The sequence below is a fragment of the Hemicordylus capensis genome, chromosome 1 (assembly GCF_027244095.1).
Source record: "Hemicordylus capensis ecotype Gifberg chromosome 1, rHemCap1.1.pri, whole genome shotgun sequence".
Lineage (NCBI taxonomy): Eukaryota > Metazoa > Chordata > Lepidosauria > Squamata > Cordylidae > Hemicordylus > Hemicordylus capensis.
Window position 1 is genome coordinate 2,738,489 of NC_069657.1, and position 18,354 is coordinate 2,756,842.

The following is an 18,354-nucleotide window of genomic DNA, read 5'->3' on the forward strand; positions in this document are numbered from 1 at the left end:
ATGTTACTAGAAGCACAGTTGGAATGTATACCAAGAAGGAGGAAAGGTACCACTAAGTTCAAGAAGATGCCAGCATGGCTAACAAGTAGAGTCAGGGAAGCTATAAAAGGGAAGAAGGCTTCCTGCAGAAAATGGAAGTCCTGCCCAAATGAAGTGAACAGGAAGGAACATAAAGAGGTGGGTTTCACGATCCGTGAGACCCGCTTTTGGCGAAACTGCGGGGAGAGGGGGCTAATCTCTGCAATCTCTGTAGGGGCCCTGGCTGGCCGTATCAGCTGCCCACACGGTTGCCGGCTCCGTGATGGAGCCGGCGGGGGCTTGGGGGAGCCGGGGCCGATCGGCCCCCGCAAGCTCCAGCATGCCCTGCATGAGCGCGCAGGGCATGCTGGCGAGACCCCCGGAGCCGGGAGGCGGCTTTTCGCCTCCCCTCCGGGGATCTCCTTGTGAATAGCCACGGTGCGGAGCTGCGCTGTGGCTACTCAGGATCTGTGGTTACTCACGATCGGGCTAAGGGGTGGGCTACCAAAGTGGGTTACCCGCTGGAGAACTACCAGGCTGAGCCCGGTGGTTCTTACGATTGGGAAAAATCAGGCTAGGCTTTCCTAGCCCAATTTTTCCCATTCATCAGAATAGCCCAAACCTCTTGCAAAAGAAATCCAAGGAAGACAGTAAGGGATGCAAAGAGAGAGTTTGAGGAGCATATAGCTAGAAGTCTCAAGGGGAATAACAAAAACTTGTTTAAAAATATCAGAAGCAGAATACCTGCCAGGGAGGCGGTTGGACTCTTAGATGATGAGGGTGTGAAAGGGATTATTAAGGAGGATAAGGCGATTGCAGAGAAGCTGAATGAGTTCTTTGCATCTGTCTTCACGGTGGAGGATACTGACCATATACTCTCTCCAGAATTGAGCTTTTCAGGTTTAGCGGCTGAGGAACTGGGTGAACTGTGGTGGACAGTTCATTGAAAGTGTCATCTCAGTGCACAGCAGCTGTGAAAAAGGCTAATTCCTTGCTAGGAAACATTAGGAAGGGGACTGATAATAAAAATGCTAATATTATAATGCCCTTATACAAATCTATGGTGCAGCCACACCTGGAGTACTGCGTACAATTCTGGTCACCACATCTAAGAAAAGACATTGTAGAACTGGAAAAAGTGCAGAAGAGGGCAACCAAGATGACATGGGACCTGGAGCACCTTCCTTATGAGGCAAGGCTACAGCATCTGGGGCTATTTAGTTAAAAAAAAAGATGACTGCGGGGAGACATGATCGAGATGTTTAAAATAATGCGTGGAGTAGAGAGGGTGGACAGAGAGAATTTTTTCTCCCTCTCTAACAGCACTCGAACCAGGGGTCACCCCATGAAACTGAAGGTTGGTAAATTTAGGACCAAAAAGAGGAAGTACTGCTTAAACACAGCGCATAATTAATCTATGGAATTCTGATGTGGTGATGACCACCAGCTTGGATGGCTTTAAAAGGGGTTTAGGCAGATTCATGGAGGACAGGTCTATCAATGGCTACTAGTCTGGTGGCTGTGGGCCATCTCCAGCCTCAGAGGCATGATGCCTCTCAATACCAGTTGCAAGGGAGCAACAGCAGGAGAGAAGTCATGCTCTTGCCTCTGGGCTTCTTGAAGGCATCTGGTGTGCCACTGTGTGAAACAGGATGCTGGACTGGCTGGACCTTGTGCCTGATCCAGTAGGGCTGTTCTTATGTTAAAGAGCATTGGAGACAACAGGTAGCCCTTAGGAACGCCATACATAAGTGCAGATTTTGAAGAGCAACAGTCTCCCATTGACATCATCTGGAATCTCTCTGAGAGGTAGGAGCGGAACCACTGTAAAACAGTGCCTCCCACCCCCAACCCTCTCAGATGTTCCAGAAGGATACTATGGTTGATAGTATCAAAAGCCACCACGAGATCCAAAAGGACCAACAGAGCCACACTTCCTCTGTCCATTCTCAATTGGAGATCATTCATCAGGTTGACCAAGGCAGTCTCCACCGCGTAGCCTGCCCAAAAACCAGTTTGAAATGGGTCTAGATAATCAGTTTTCCCCAAGACCATCTGGAAATATATATAAATATCTGCCAGGCCTCAAGGTCTGATCTGAAGTTTCAAGATTCAGCCTCCTAAGCAGAGTTTCCAGCAGAATGAATGAAGTGAGAGGCCAGAAGAACCAAAGGAATAGCGGCCCTGCTCATTCATTACAAAATGGTGGAGGCTGTACCTTGGTACAACTTCCACTGGAGTGCATTGTTAAGCCTCACCCTCATGTTGATACGCACGGGGTTTGTCCCAGCCCCCCACTCATGCTGTACCTGGGTATGGCATGAGGAGACCAATGCTATGCCTAGGGAGAGATTTCCCCCATGCTGGGGTGCTCTAATACTTGTGCCAGAACAATGAGATAATAATCAATAAATCTTAATAGCAGCTTACAGGCAAAAGAGTGAATTAAGGATCGAATCTGGAGTATATAAGGCATGCCTGGGCTGCTCAATTTATTAGATTTATTAAAACCATTTGTTAGTTGCCTTTCCTACACTTAAGGGGGCTTCCAACAAAGATAAAACAATTCAGTGCTGAAAACCATTCAAATGTCGAAAGGAAACAGCCAGCAGAACAACCCAACAAGCTTTCTGCACCCCACTCCAAAAAGCAACTCGAGAGGAGGAATGGCAGAGGACCCCAAGGCAAGGGGAAGCCTTGGCATCACGTCCATTTTGCAATTGATCATGCAAAACATCTAGAGAGCTCAGGTCTAAGCTCTCGCCCAGTCTGTTTCCTGAGGGTGCCCAGAAGGCCTTCCGGTGCTCCTCCTGTATAATCCTCAGCCTTCAGCTGCTCTGTAAGGGAGAGGAATCCTACAATTACGGGAGACCCACTAACAAGGTCTCTCCTCCCATTGCTTGCTCTTGTCACATCATCTTGCTGCAAGGGAAGATGAAATCTGCAAGGGAAGGTTGCCTACCGAAGCACGAGAGCGACCTGTGCGGAGCCGAGGATGGAGGCACAGACCTCGAGCACACCCTTGAGTCTTCCCATTTCCAGACTGCTTCGTTATAAACAATTCGGAACTCATAAATAGTTCTCCGACAATCATCTCTTGCATTAAATCGCCGTGAAATCTATTGCCTATTCATGGCAAAGCATAGCAAGTTAAGTGTATCACCGCCAAGATTTATTGGTTGCCATTAGAAACGCCTCTGGATTCGACAACCCCTACGCAAAGTTAAGAGAACCAAAGGCTCACCCCAGGGTACAGAATATTGATCAGCCTGTTCTTTGTAGCTCCTGCCTCACTCCTTTGTATTGCTGGGATTCAAGAAGCCTGGAAGTCTCTTCAACACGGGCATTGTTTTCAACGTGTCATCATGTTTAACTAGAGCTAAACAAAAGAGTGCCTTTCCAATGTGTGACTCACATGCTTGTATAGAAGAAGCCCCATTAGCTGAATCAGGGAGTATTTGTGGCATCATGCGACTAGCCCTTGTTCAAACCCAGACTTTGCCCAGTGCCTGCCTCCTGCTTTTTCCAAGGCAGACTTGCGAACGCCCCACCTTCGGGCAGGCTTTCATTTGAAGGAGGATCCCTGCAGCATTTTCAGTCCCCTGGCCCACCTTTAACCTCAAAGACTGCGGTGGGGACCCCGTGGAGCCTGTTGCCATATTTGTCTCGCTCTCTTCTTGTGCCTGCTGTGTTTTCTCCACCCGCCTCCCGGTCTGCCTTTCTGCCTCCACAGTGTGCATGGAAGGAGAGGTGGCCACTCCCCCACCCTGCTGTCTGTGCACCCTCTGCCCCACCCTAACACCCATGCTCCCACTGCTGGTCTCACCCCCAAGAACCTGGGGGGTATTCTATGAAACTTTGGAAAGTGGAGCTTACATGCATAAAGCTAACATGCATCAGCTCCGCCTCTATCTAATTGGGACCCCCAGACAAGTATGGCTCCCAATCAGATGTAAAGCTGACACACACCTAGAGGCTATTCTCATGACCCTGTGGAAGCAGGCTATGGAAGGCCAGCCTGGTTCCGTGTGGTCATGTGCTGCTGGAACAGAAGCCACGCGGCTCCCAGAAGCAAACCTTCAAAAATACCCCTTCCTTAAACCAAGTTAGCGGAGCAAGTGCTCCGCTAACACTTGTGTTCTGCACCGCGGTTCCACACCGCGGTGACTCACGAGGAGACCCCCGACCAGGAGGCTCCAACAAGAAGGTCTTCCCAGAATGCACCATGCACTCATGCGGGGCATCTTGGGACTTCTGATGCTTGTGGAGAAAGGCTTCTAATCAAACCACAAAGCAGAACATGATAGATAGATAGATAGACAGATAGATAGATAGATAGATAGATAGATAGATAGATAGATAGATAGATAAGGTAACTTCTGTATGAAGTTCTGCTTGTCAGAAACAGACAGATGGTGAGGATGGGCAAATTAGTATGCAGATGTTCTTTTTGTTGTCCAAGCTATCTGCAAGCCAACCGGGTAAGGGCTAAGCCATTTTGACTTCAGACACCAGTCACCAACCAACCTTAATTCCGGATGTCTGCATAGATGAAGCGGTAATTCTTTTGGTTTGCACTCAGCTCTGCACTTTCCTAGTGTCAGGCAGGAAAAACACAAATCTTTCTGTATAAATGATAAGGGAGGCATTATACACAAAGTTTTTGGGGGTGGGTTCCTGTGAAGTGGGGGGAGTCCAGTTTACAGCCTCCAGAGTTCCTTGTGCCCTGCGGGACAAAAAAGTGCAGCAAGCTTTTAACCTCTAAAACCCACAACTTTATAAGGAAGCCTACAAGCCTCCTGATCCCAACAACATCACTGGGTTAGGAGGAAGCTGAGCTTGCTTGTGCTTTTTCTTTCTACATTTTTAATTGCTTGCAAACTGTTCCTTTGCTCTTTTACCAGATAAGCTAGATCCCCCCCCTTGTTTTACCATAACACAGACTGTGCTGAGTTTAATTACCACATTCTGCCTGCCCACGTTATCGCTGGGCCATGTGGCTGCTGAAAAGGCTCTGAGATATATATTTTTGAGGACACTCCTTTTGGGCTAAAAAAATGGAAATTCTGTCTTGACACGTTGGACCATCCCTTGTGAGTGTGGGAGGCCCAGCCCATGAGAGTGGTTAAAAACACATTTAAGAGAGGAACTGGGGGGGGGCGGTGCCCCAGCCAAGCTGTGACCAGCTCATCACCCCCCATTCCTCTACAATGTGTATGTGCATATCTCTCCCCTCTCCCTTACTCTGTGGGATAGATGGGGCAAACTCTGTCTGCAGCTACAAATGTTCTGAAATAGGTCTGGCTTTGTGGAAAGTCGCTCACCTTCATTGCAGGACCAAGTTGATGTGACCAGGGTGGGGTGAGTTTGCGTGTCTCTAGTTCTCAGCAGCTTGTGATCAGTGGTTTCAATCCCACTGGGAGATGAGGCCAACTGTCAATGCTAATGTTTTCCACAGTGACGGACCTGAACACACCTTCAAGAAATTAACTGGACAAAAGTGTATGACTAACAGTTTTGCTGGTGGCAGTGGTGACAGCAGAAATGGAAAATGGCACTGACTGTCTCATCCTCAAAGAGCAAGCTCGTTTTCAAAAAAAAAAAAAAAAAGCAGGGGTGTGGGGGTTTGCTGGTTGGTGGCACAGGGAACGCAATGGTACAGACTGGATGCAAAATACTATGCAATTTGGGGGTCTTATGTCAGCTAGTTAAGTGATATCATTTTCCACTCCCTGTTAATTATATGACACAGTTTACTACCTCTTGGCAGAAAAGTGTCTAATTTTATGGCGTTATTTAACTTCTAGTGGGCTCAGCATCCCCTGTACAGCCGGTTGCTGGCCGAAGAAATGCACCTCGGGTCCTTTCCTTCCTCACCCATTGCCAACCACTGACAGTCAAGCCTGAGTTGTATTCTCATTAATGGCACCAATGTCCACAACACTTTACAGAGGATCTTAAAGGGTGGGTCCCTGCCTTGAAAGGTTTACGGTCGGTGATGGAGTGAGTGACTGAGGCTGCGAAAGGGAGCTTTCGTTTTATCCACCCTGTGCAATCAGGGTTTCAGTTTCACCATATTTGGTCATCGTCTGGATGCTGTCTAGCTTTATCTTTGGCACGGCTTGGTCACTAATAAGACAGGGCAGTCAATGGGCAATTAAGACCAATTGGGAGCGTTGCTCCCACCTGCCAGGGTGCGAGATGGAAAAGGTGAAGACTCAGGTTTGAGGAAAAAGAAAACGGTTGACTTCAGCCAAAGCAAGAGCTGTATGGTGCCAGAGCAAGGACTGACACTGTTGGGTGTGGACTGAGGCCTACACAGGCATGTCCTTCCCTTTTGGGTAATGGGCCAGGCACATAAGCAGGACCTTGTCATGTGTGAACTGAGGCCTGAGAAGTTGGCTCTCCCTCCATGCGTGTCATGACCCCCACCCTGAGCAGTAGTGCAGAGTGGGACCCTGAGCGGGGGGAGCAGTCAGGATGGGCACCAAGCGGAAGCCAGAGCCTGCCAAGTGGGAGACCCCAGGACCCCCACCACTGGCCCTGTGCCCAAGTCTCCCAATGGACTGGCCGCTTCCATAATGACATACCAAAAACAGGTTCTTGTCTGGGTGGTATAAAAACACCAATCAACACACAACCAGAGGAAAAACATAAAGGTTTATTTCTGCAGGAAAAAAGGATATCGGGGTCGCATCCAAATCGAGAGCCAAGTCCTTTGTTTGTTACAAGCATTTATACCGCAACATTAGCATTTCTCCCCAACCCTCTCTGCTATTTGATACTAGAGAGATAACACGTAGAAGGGCCAATAGAGAAGCTCCAGGCCCAGCTGGCATTTATGATCCCATTCCTGTCTTTTGTTTATCCTTTGCATAATTCTAACACTGACCTGTTACATTTGAATTACATCCGAGATGGCCTCTCGGCTCATCTTCAAGGCCAAAGGCCTTGTTCTTTGTTATTAGAACACGGGGAGTGTGAAAACTGTATATATTCAGGAATGCATAGTGAGGGCCTCTACAGGTCTTGGAAAGTTCAAGCCTGTAACTAACAAGAATATTTCTAACTAAGCTGAAATGGAGTCCAGGAAACAAAATAGAGCCACTTTGGTTCGCATATCATATCAATACCAAGTACCTCTCACGCTCCCCCAAGCTTGCACAACCATCGGTCAGGAGGAACCTGATAGAGTGGAGGTGGAAGAATCCTAAAACCCAGTCCAGAGAGCTGCCCTTTGACATCTCTCTGTGATCCAGCTCTGGCCTTTAGGAACAGAGGAAGCTGCCTTCTACGGAGCCAGACCTTTGGTCCATCTAGCTCAGTATTGTCTGCACAGACTGGCAGCGGCTTGTCCAAGGTTGCAGGCAGGAGTCTCTCTCAGCTCTACCTTGGAGATGCTGCCAGGGAGTGAAACTGGAATCTTCTGTATGTGTGCAAGCATAGAGACACTCTTCCCAGAGTGGCCCCATTCCCTAACGGGAATATCATGTAATCTCCCTCTCATATGCAACTCGGGTGGACCCTCACACATGTAATCTCCCTCTCATATGCAACCCGGGTGGACCCTGCTTAGCAAAGGGGACAATTTATGCTTGCTACCATATCGGAAGATGCTGTAAGGCATCCTCTCATACAGTGCAGGAGGAGGCAAAGGTCAACCCCTCCTGTATTCTACCAAAGACAACCACAAGGCTCTGTGGGTGCCAGGAGTTGACACCAACTCGACGGCACACTTTACTTTCCCACAAGCTCTCCTCCCTTTGTCAGAACAAATTGCTCACTAGGAGCTCTCCAAGGTCCTGAAGCCTCACGGATTTGGCCGAGCCTCATGTTGTCTTGCCTTGTGAGGTCCTGGTGTGGGATGGGGCACATGCATCCCATGAAGACACAAACCCTGGGATGGGAGAAGGTGGGCACTGCCTGCTGTGCATGGCAAGGCATGTCTGCAGCATTCCTCCTAATATGCAAACATACACGTGTAGGCAGTGTTCTCTGTGACCGGGCATCCGGCTTTGTCAGGGATCCCAGCTGTGTGGAATGCTGCCTACCCATCTGCAAGCATCTGTTTGTAAGCATTGGAAGACACATATGCCAGCCACTGTGCCCTCTAACAAGGATTCCCAGATGTTATTGACTACAACTCCCATCATCCCCAGCTGCAATGGCCTTTGGGGATTATGGGAGTTGTAGTCAACAACCTCTGGGAATCCCTCTTAGCAGGAGCACGGATGCCAGCCATCTCCTTCCGTGTGTGTGTGTGTGTTCAGTTGTCCATGCAGCAGACAAACCCTCTTGTCTGAACAGGGCTACTGCATGAGGAGATGGGGGTACATGCCTCATTCCTCCCCCTCCCCAACAACTGCAGAACCTACTCACTGGGGTGCAGTGGGAACTGGCCCTGGCTGTTTTCTGGCTCATGTTCCAGCTGACAGTTTATTTCTTAATGGCAGGGCACCATGAGAATGACCAGTCAGGGTCACTTTCTGTAACCTTCCTATTGTGAATGTCAAAACAGTTGAGGAGCAGAGACCACAAGCTTGTCTGCTGGCTACTCAGGGACGGGCCTTCTCTGTTGCTGCCCCAAGGCTTTGGGACACACTTCCTGCTGAAATAAGAGGCTCCCCATCTCTGACAACTTTTAAAAGGGCAGTCAAGATGCATTTGTTCACCCAGGCTTTTAATTTGATATTGTTTTAGTTTTTTAAAATAGTTTTAATGTTTTAAATTTTAATCGCTGTTATGTTTTAACCTTATCTGTTGTTTTAACCTTATCCCAGAGACTTACGTTTTGGGTGGTATATAAATGTGTTAAATAAAGGACTGCCTGCTCCCATGTGAACCTTTTAGTCACCTGCCTGGATGGGACCATTCTTGATATTATTGAGAAAGTTGCCAAATTTCAAATCGGTGTTTTCTGTTTTGTATAAATGGTTGGTGGTGGACTATGATGTCTGTCTGACTGACAAGTGAGATTTCTCAGCGGGGTTCTGCACACTCCTAAGCTTGGTGCACTTGGAAGCACCCTTCACACAACCAGAGCTTATTGGATTCACTGCCACCAGTTACGGTGATGATGTTCACAGACTTGAACAGCTACACAAATTCCTGAAAGTGATTCCTTCTGAGGGCTATTAGCCCTGCCAGCTAAATCGAACTGCCATGCACAGAGAGGTGAATACCTGGCTCCACTCTGTGTGCATACAGCAGTGACTGGCTGGCTGTTGCTGGAAACGGGAAGCTGGCCTAGAAGGGACTGTTCTGATCCAGCAGGCCTTTTCATGTCCTTAAGCATGGATCAGAGTGTGACCCTTGGGAAGGGGCCCCCAGAATCCCCACTACCTCAGAGGATTTCCCAGTTGCCCAAGTGCCTGTTGATCTGGCTCTTGTGGAGAACTCCGCCACAGAAAAGGACCTCCTAAAATGTCACTTGTTTGCGAGAAACTCTGTTGGCTTCCCTTGAACATTCTCAGATGTTTCGCCTTCGAAGGAGGAGACTTGGCATTGGATTCCAGTTTCCCTTTTTTGAAATGTTGGTGGCCTTTGCTTGAACATATGAAGGGCTGCAAGACGATTCTTCAGTGAGGCATTCAGGGTCAAAACAGTCCAGTACCTCCAGTATTTTGCAACACTCTGGATGTCTCCAAGCAGACATCCATGCATGCATTTTGTTGACTGTTGACATTTTGTCTGGGATTTGAGGAATTTTGTGAAATTTCTCAGTGGGGTTTTGTACATCTCTAAGAGAAGGTAGGCTTTGTAATTTGGGAAAGTATGTCCTAGTCAGGAGAAACAGCTTCTTTCTTTTCACTGGAGCAATCCTCCTCCCCCCTCCTAATCTCCAATGTCATCATTAATAACACAGTCACATCTGTGGACTTCACATCAGCGCAACCTTTGGCTATTTGATCGCCAGTGATTGGATTGTCTTATTTGGATGAACGTAATCATAATTGGCAACGTTTTCATAAATTAGGTTGCAGCAGGCTAGTCAAACGGGATAGTCTGGGAAACCAATCAAAAGGATTTAATTCTATAAAGTCTTGACTCATCTTGGAATTTAATTATTAAAAAGGTGCATTGTTAACTTTCTTCTTGTGACTCTCCCTCCAAAACTCCTTAGTAAGGGCCCCAAGTCAGGAGAACTTCATTAGCATAAAATGCAACCATGCTCCCCCAGGGTCTCCGGCAATGGAGTTATGTATCGGCTAATAGGATATCACTTTGTTTGAACTTATGCAAATGGCTCTCATGGAGGTGGAAGATGTGCTTTTTGCTCCCTTAAACAAAACACAAATTCCTTTCAAGCCCAGTTTGTCTGCTCAGGGGTTACTCTTGCTCCAAGAATTTTGGTCCAGATGAGGCGTCCTCTCCTCCTGTTCATCCCCTTCTCAAAACATGAAACTCCTAGATAGGGCTTTTCAGCAGTTGGTCTGAGAGCGTAAGCTGTGGAGTGTTTGGCCTTTTAAGTTTAGGAAAGTGAAGGGGAAGGAGCACCTGGAGCTGCCTGTGATCAGTAGGGCCTTTCTCATCCCATGGATATCTGTTTTCATTTCTGTACACACTGCTGGTGGAGTCATAAGGTTTGTGTTTCTGAAAGACAACCCAGAGAGAAAGGGGGATATTGTCTTTAAGTTAGGAGTGCTTAAAATCCGGAACAGCTTGGCTCAGACAAGTCAAAGGTTAGGGACTAGGGATGTGCACTGAACCATGGCGGGGTGGTCCGAAGGCGGCGGGGTTGCCGCTTCAAGTGCGGGGGAGGGTGCACTTACCCCTCCCACTGCTCCCCCCTGCTGGCACCCTTTGTTCAGAAAGCTAATCTGGGCAGCAGCGTACCTCCCTGCCTCCCCGTTGCCCCCGTTGGCCAGATATGGCTGGAAGTCCCTGACACACCTGCGTGTGCCCGTGTGCACAGGTGCATCGGGGACTTCCAGCCACATCCGGCCAATGGGGGCACCGGGGAGGCAGGGAGGTACGGTGCTGCCCAGATTAGCTTTCTGAACAAAGGGTGCAGGGGGGGGAGCGACGGGAGGGGGTAAGTGCACCCTCCCCCGCTCTTAAAGCGGCACCCTCACTGCCTTCGAACCGGCAGAACCATTGGTTCTTTGAACCAGTCCAGAGGCCCTTTATGGACCTCTGAAATGGTTCTGTGCATATCCCTATTAGGGACTAAAAGCGGACTTCAGTAATTTTGCCTGTCTGAATACGGCCAGTATATTTTTTCAGGATTCTTCTGCTTTATTGGTCTGTTTGCCCAAAGATATGCACTAATTGTGATTTTACGACCTGGAACTTTGAGAGAAATTGCCAGAGATCTAGGCCTTCCAAAAGGGTGACCTTCAAGGGAACCTTTATCACCTGAAATGACATTGGGAGAGAAATGTTGAGATTTCAATGTTGCAGGTATAATTAAATCTTGTACTGCTAATTGGAATGGTTGAGGACAAATGTTTGATGACTCTGTCCTAGAATACTTGGTCATGGAACCAACCAGAGAGAAGACGACCTTGGACTTAATCCTGAGTGGCACCCAGGACCTGGTGTGTGATGTCAGCGTTATGGACCCCTTAGGGAACAGTGACTATAGGACGATCAAATTCAGCATACATGCGGCAAGAGAATCAGCAGGAAGTCTAACACACACACTTTAAATTTCAGAAGAGGAAACTTCTCCAAAATGAGAAGTATGGTGAAAAGAAAGCTGAAAGGGAAAATCAGGAGATTCACTTTGCTCCAGAATGCATGGAGTTTACTTAGGACCAACAAATGGAAGTACTTTTTACACAGTGCATAATCCACTTGTGGAATTCTCTGCCATGAGATGTGGTGACAGCCAACAACCTGGATGGCTTTAAGAGGGGTTTGGAGGATAACTTCATGGAGAAGAGGTTTATCAGTGGCTACTATTCTGAGGGCTACAGGCCACCTCCAGCCTGAGAGGCAGGATGCCTCTCAATACCAGTTGCAGGAGAGCAACAGCAGGAGAGAGGGTGTGCCCCCCGCCCCCAGCTCTTGCCTATGGGCTACCCAGAGGCATCTTTTGGGCCACGGTGTGAAGCAGGAGGCTGGACTAGATGGGCCTTGGGCCTGATCCAGCAGGGCTGCTCTTATTTTCGAAAGTGTAAGCCAGAAAGTAAATGTTGTTGATATGGACGTGATTTTTGTTGTTGTTTAAAGACGCTCCCTGAGTCTTCTTGGCTACTAATCCCTACCTTCATCTTGGCAATGTAGTGGGGATGGGGGATGGGAGAGAGCGGCACTCATTTCCTTTGGCAGGTGGGATACTCATGGGAAGGCAGGAGAAGTCATCTCAGGAAGTCATCTCAAATGGCTGATGGTCGGCCTCTGCTCCACCCCTCCAGACTGGAAGATAGAGCTGTGTGATTGAAGTATCTGGGGAGCTGTTTTTTAATTGACACAGAGGAGCTGGGGGGGTGGGTAGCTGGGCTGGGGGGATGTCTCTGGGAGAGCAGAAAAGTGGGGAGGCTGTGGGAGTGGTGATCTCACAGGTAGCGGGCAGAGGGAGATATGGGGTGGGAGTTGGGCGAGCCGTTACAGGGGGAAACGGTCCAGGCAATTGAGGCCTGTTTCGTTTTCTGGCTCTTCTCCCAACCCTGTGGCCCCAGGGAGCTCTGGGAACACTCCCTCTGGGATTAGGGTGCTGCTGTTGAATGCCAGGTCAGTCAGTGGCAAAACCTCTCTCATCCACGATTGGACTGTGGATAGGCATGTGTGATGGACAGGGGCGTATCTATAGGGGGGCAGGGGGGGCACGTGCCCTGGGCGCCACTTGAAGGGGGGGCGCAATTTCTTAAAATTAAATAATTTTTAAATATGGCCACCAAAAACAAAATGGCCACTGGGCATGCTCAAATGGCCTCTATGAGGCCCTAGGGCATGCCATGCCTCGCAGAGGCCATTTGAGCATGCACAGTGGCCATTTTGTTTTCAGCGGCCATTTTTTAAAAATATATATTTTAAAAAATGACCACCGCACATGCTCAAATGGTGCCTGTAAGGCCCTAGAGGCCAGTGGGAGGAGGGGGGAACTTTGCAGACCCCCCAAAGCCTTTAAGATGTCCCCCGAAGGGGCTACAGGTATTTTTTTAAAAAATTAATATAATATGTCATTGTACACATATTCAGATTGGCACTATGTACAGAGAATAAGGGCTTGTGAATACTGAGCTGAAGTTTATGAGGTAAGATTGTATCCATTTGCTCTTACTTTGCTTCTTGTGATAAGTGAGTTAAATGTGATGACTTAATAATATGGCTATTAATGGTCAGTTTGTCTTTGAATCAATGTGAAATCCTTAGTATTAAGGCCCACTGGGAGTTTCTTGCTCTTTCTCTCATTTTTACCGTCTTTCTGAAATACTAGAATATATTCCAAGCAGTGACACAGTTTACTCTGCATATCATTTAATTATTTTCAGAGTATCTGGGAAAAGTCAAATTCTCCATTTATTTTTAAAACTTATGTAATTGTGATCCTACAATGCATAGCAGAGAATTAGACAGGCACTTCTTTTAGTTTTTCCAAGTACAACTCCGCATAATATTTGGGGATTTCATGAGCCCCAGCATACTGAAATTTGTCGTTTTCCAGCATTTTAACCTGAGCTATCCAAACAAATTAATGATAGCCCCACAATTTGGAGAGTTTTAAAAAATAAATCTGAAGTGGTAGATAGGAGCTTGACCACATGTATGATATTGGTAATTTTTGTAATTTTTTTAAAATTTTAAAATAAAAGTTTTCTGAAACATGTGTGTCAGTCAGATGAATGTTGGGGGGGTGGCGGGGGGGTGCGGTGTGGGGGGGTGCAATTTCAGTGCTTGCCCTGGGCGCCGTTTTCCCTAGTTACGCCACTGGTGATGGAGACCTGGTTGGATGTGCTGGGTGGGGTTTGTCTTTCTCAGCTCTGTCCTCCAGGTTTCCTGATCCTGTAGCAGACCCACCTGGAGGGTCGGGGAGGATGCATAGTGGTAATCTATCACGAGACCTTTCACCTTTTAAGTTGCCTGGCTAGGCAATCTCAGAATTTCGTTTGTCCTTGAGGGTGGGCCTCCGAGATAGGCTGGAGATTCTGCTGGTGTACCGGCCACCCCGCTGCACTTCAGTCTCCCTGTCTGAGCTGGAGCTCACTCCTAGACAATCTGCACTGTGTGGAGTTCTGGAGGCTGGGGCAATATCCTTGGCTGGGATATCCCACAATGCACCGTGCAACATGCATGGTGTGTTGGGGGATTCTGCCCATCTCTGTGACCGCTGGGACTGAATGCAACCCCGGCAAACACACAGTCCTGGAGCCTGGGTTAAGGACTTGCTTGAGCTTTTAACCTTGGCTAAAAGCCAGGTTTAAAATCCAGGCTGCCCACCAGGATCAGGCCTGATCCTGGTGGTTCTAACACACAGCTTAACCCAGGCTGGGCTTCCCTAGCCTGGGTCTAGGTGGCCAGATTTGGCTTTTTAAAAGCCAAATTCTGGCTTACGGCCCATTTGACTCATGAGTATACCCCTTAGGTTCTGGCCACCCTAACTTAGGGTGTGAGAGAGAGCACAACCTCACTGTGTTGGACTAGCTAGACTTGGATTCAGAATCCTGCTCATCTGACTCATCCACCAGTTGACTTGGGGCTACCGTTGAAGTTTAGGTCCAACAAATTCACTCTGAATTCTGCTTTCTTGCAGAAATCCCTCCTTCCCCCTCCCCACCCTCACCAGTACTGGTCTCTCTGTAATCTCCTGTGGCATTTGGCATCTTCAGGTATTTATTTACTTCTGTCCCAAAGATGCTATTTATTCTTCTGGGAAACATAATCATTCCTCTTCATTCTCTCTGACATTTTTGACCATTATCTTCTGAGTTTGCCCAGAGGACAGAAATAAATAGTTAGAGACGCCTTAAAAGGGGTTGAGGGAGAAGTGGTTTGAATTGAATAAAATGTAGATGCCGTGCTGGGCTTTTGATAGCGTGTGCATAACTCGCTCCTCCAATTTATTCACTCCCAGCTCTATTCTTTGAAGGAGGCTGTGGGCTTAATTCAGCCCCTGGAGGAAACGGCCAGCTTTATGGGCAAAACAGCAGGAATAATCAAGAATAATATTTGGGCACAACACCAGCCAAGAAACAGCCGCAGTTATTCAGACCCCCCCCCATTTTTGGAGGCTGCCAGGGGGCCTTCTTGGCATCATCTGCTCACTGGAAAGGAGGGCGAAGACCGACAAGGGTCACCTTTGCTTGAAAAGGAGCGTGATTCATACAGAGCAACAAGTGGCCAGAAATTTGCACAGGGTTTGTTGCCATTTTGCTCTTCTCAACAATATTTCCCCTTTAATTTCCTTCTTTTCTTCTTTTTGCCACAAGTGTCTTCTGCTTCTTCTAGCCCTGCTGCGATCTAATTCAAGGGCCTGTGTCGTTCCACCTGTGACACCACACCAAGCGCCATGTTTCAGCACAACTGACAAAAGCGCATGCATGGCCACCAAGGGCCAGCCAGAGTCATGTCATTCCCTTCTGGGGCGGCAATCTCGACAGCACCCTCTAGTGGCAATTTGCTTTAAAGGTGTGTTTCATTTCAGAAATTGTTGCACCAAAGCTAATCTGAACAAAGACACACACAAACACACACAGAGAGACAGACACACACACACATGGAAATAACATTTCATATTTTAACATATACACTGTATCACTGGCGGGACCACTAGCCAGGGACTAATTTGTGCCAAGCTACCCCATGGTCTCCTCCCTTACTCAAGACCAGGCTGAGTCTTCTAATATATGGAGTAGTAACAGAGAAACATGCTTCTGAGCATACAAAGAGTGCATTTGCCACACACCCACCCACTTCTGGTCTATTGCAACCTGTTGCCATATACGAAAGAGCAGAGCTTTCAGCCCTTAGAGGTCTCTTCTTAAACATTCAGCTCCTCTAAACAACTGACAGCTTCAAGCAGAATGAATCCAGCAGTCCAGAATCACACAGGGCTCTGCCCTAAAGTCTCTTTGCGCCAAGGAAAGACGCTTTGCTGATTTTCACTTATTGCCCATCCCTCAGCAACCGCTGCCACGTCTCAGCCCAGAGGGTCCCCTGACCCTCAGAGGTAGACCCTCAGGGCTGTGGGGAGGAGGGGAGGAGGCAACCTCCCATGTGGGCACTTGTTTCTGCAAGAACATGGGAAGTTTTTGCTTTTGCTGGGATATGGATGGATACAACCCCTTTGCCTCCTGCTACCCTGGGTGCCACAGGAGAGAGAAATGGAGCATAAACCCCTGCTAACTGGGCAAAGAGGCACCTTTTGCCATGGTGATTCTCTTTATTTAGCAGGGGGAGAGTAACTGACCCTATCCACCCCCAGCACAGGACCTCCAGTGACTGTTGCTGGTGTCTATCTTATGTTTCTCTTTAGAATGTGAGCTCTTTGGGGACAGGGATCCATCTTATTTGTTTTATTTGTTTGTTATTTCTCTGTGTAAACCTCCCTGAGCCATTTTTGGAAGGGCGGTATAGAAATCAAATTATTATTATTATTATTATTATTATTATTATTATTATTAAATCATGTATCAGATTAACAGCCAATTCTCAACTCAATCATGCTGTTAAGTGCCTCTGAACATGTGTCAACTGCCATTCCCTAATTTTTGGAGTAAAGGGTATGTGGATTAATGAAATACTAGCTTAACCTGTGAAGAGCATCTGTGTGCGAGTACTGGATTGCTCTCCTCACCCCTGCCACAGTCCCCTCACCTCAGAGATCTCTCCACGCTCACCTGAGCTGCACTCCTGCTCCTCCCCACAGGAGCAGAGGAAGCAGTGGTTGATCAGGCTCTTCCATGCTGCCGCCGCCACCATGGCCGCTCATTCCCCTCAGGCCACTGACAGGCTCAGGCCCGTCCCTCACGCTTCCTCCTTTCTCTCTTCCCCTCCCTTCTTTCTCTCTCTTTCTCTCTGCTCCACCTGCTCTTCCCCCTCCCTTCTTCCCCTCTGTCTTTCTTCTCCTACCTTCTCTCCCTCCCTCTCTCCCTGCCTGAGTTAACAGATCTTGTCCATCTCGTTTCCTCCTCTAGTTCACACAACGGCAGCCTCCTGCTCCTGAAGGGGCTCTTTCCTCCCGCACGACCCCTCTCTTCGCAGACCCCTGCCCCCACTATCCTTTTCTGGAGAGAGATTTTCCTCTCCTGGCTGGCCACTGTGGAAAAGAGGGTGCTAGACTTGAGGATGGCCCCTTGGTCAGATCCAGCTCTTCTTCTGTCCTCCTCTTCAGAGAGGATGTGCTGCATTCAGGGCAAGGCCACGGATCAGGGGTAGAGTCCCCTGGTTTGCATGCGGGAGGTCCCAGGTGCAGTCTGGGATATTGCAGTTCAAAAGGTCTCTAGGAGCTGGTCTTCAAGCTGGTGGGCCAACTAATCTCCAAGCTGGTGGGCCAACTTGGCATAAGATTGCTTCCTGGGTACCTTATCTAATGCCACAGATTTCATGGCTGAGTTCTAGAAGGACAGGAAAGGAGCTTGGCACAGGGGGAGGTTTTAATCCCTGGCAGCAGGTGTGGCTTCATGTTGCCCTGGCTTCTGTTTTGCCTTCTGCCAGAGGAGGAGGGAGTCAAGAAAGAGGGTGGTGGTGGGGGGGGAATGAGGGTGGGGTGGAGTGACTGGAGGCAAACCAGTTGTCACCAGGCTGGGACACCTGAGCGTAAGTGCAGGGAGCTGATTGCCTTCCTTGAAGCATGAATGCCAGGCAAATGACTTCTCCTGCAATTGCGGACGTGGAGGATTTGGCAAAAGAGGCCCCTGCACCTGTCGCTTGGCTGCAGTTCGCAAGGAAGGAGGCAGGAGGGACCCTTCTGTGTTTCCTCAGGCAGGGTGATCTGCCTGGGGCCGCGATGGGGAAGTGGACACACCAGAGTGCTCTGGAGGGAGACAGGGAAGCCAAGCAGGGAGGACCCCACCTGGAAATGGGGATGCCCCCACCACACCCCGATTCACTGCCTGGGCACCCCACGGCCAGCCAGGACATCTTGTGGAGTGCTCTTTCCTGCCTGTTGGATGCATTCCGCCTGCCTTAGCCTGGACTCTCTTTGAAAGAGCAAAAGAGATGTTTCCTCTTTGATATGCTCGAACCAACCCAAGGGGGCTGTCCTGCCCACAGTTCAAATTCAGCTTCGCCAGGGTGTGAGACGGAAGGCTCTGCACGGCTCCTGCTGCATGGATGGGCACGCAGAGGCATTTTGTGCCATGGCAGGTGGGGGGGGGGGCTAAGAGGCTCGATGCAGCTACCTAGCACTGCCTGCCTTTGCTCACGACATGTGACCACTCTGTAAACCTG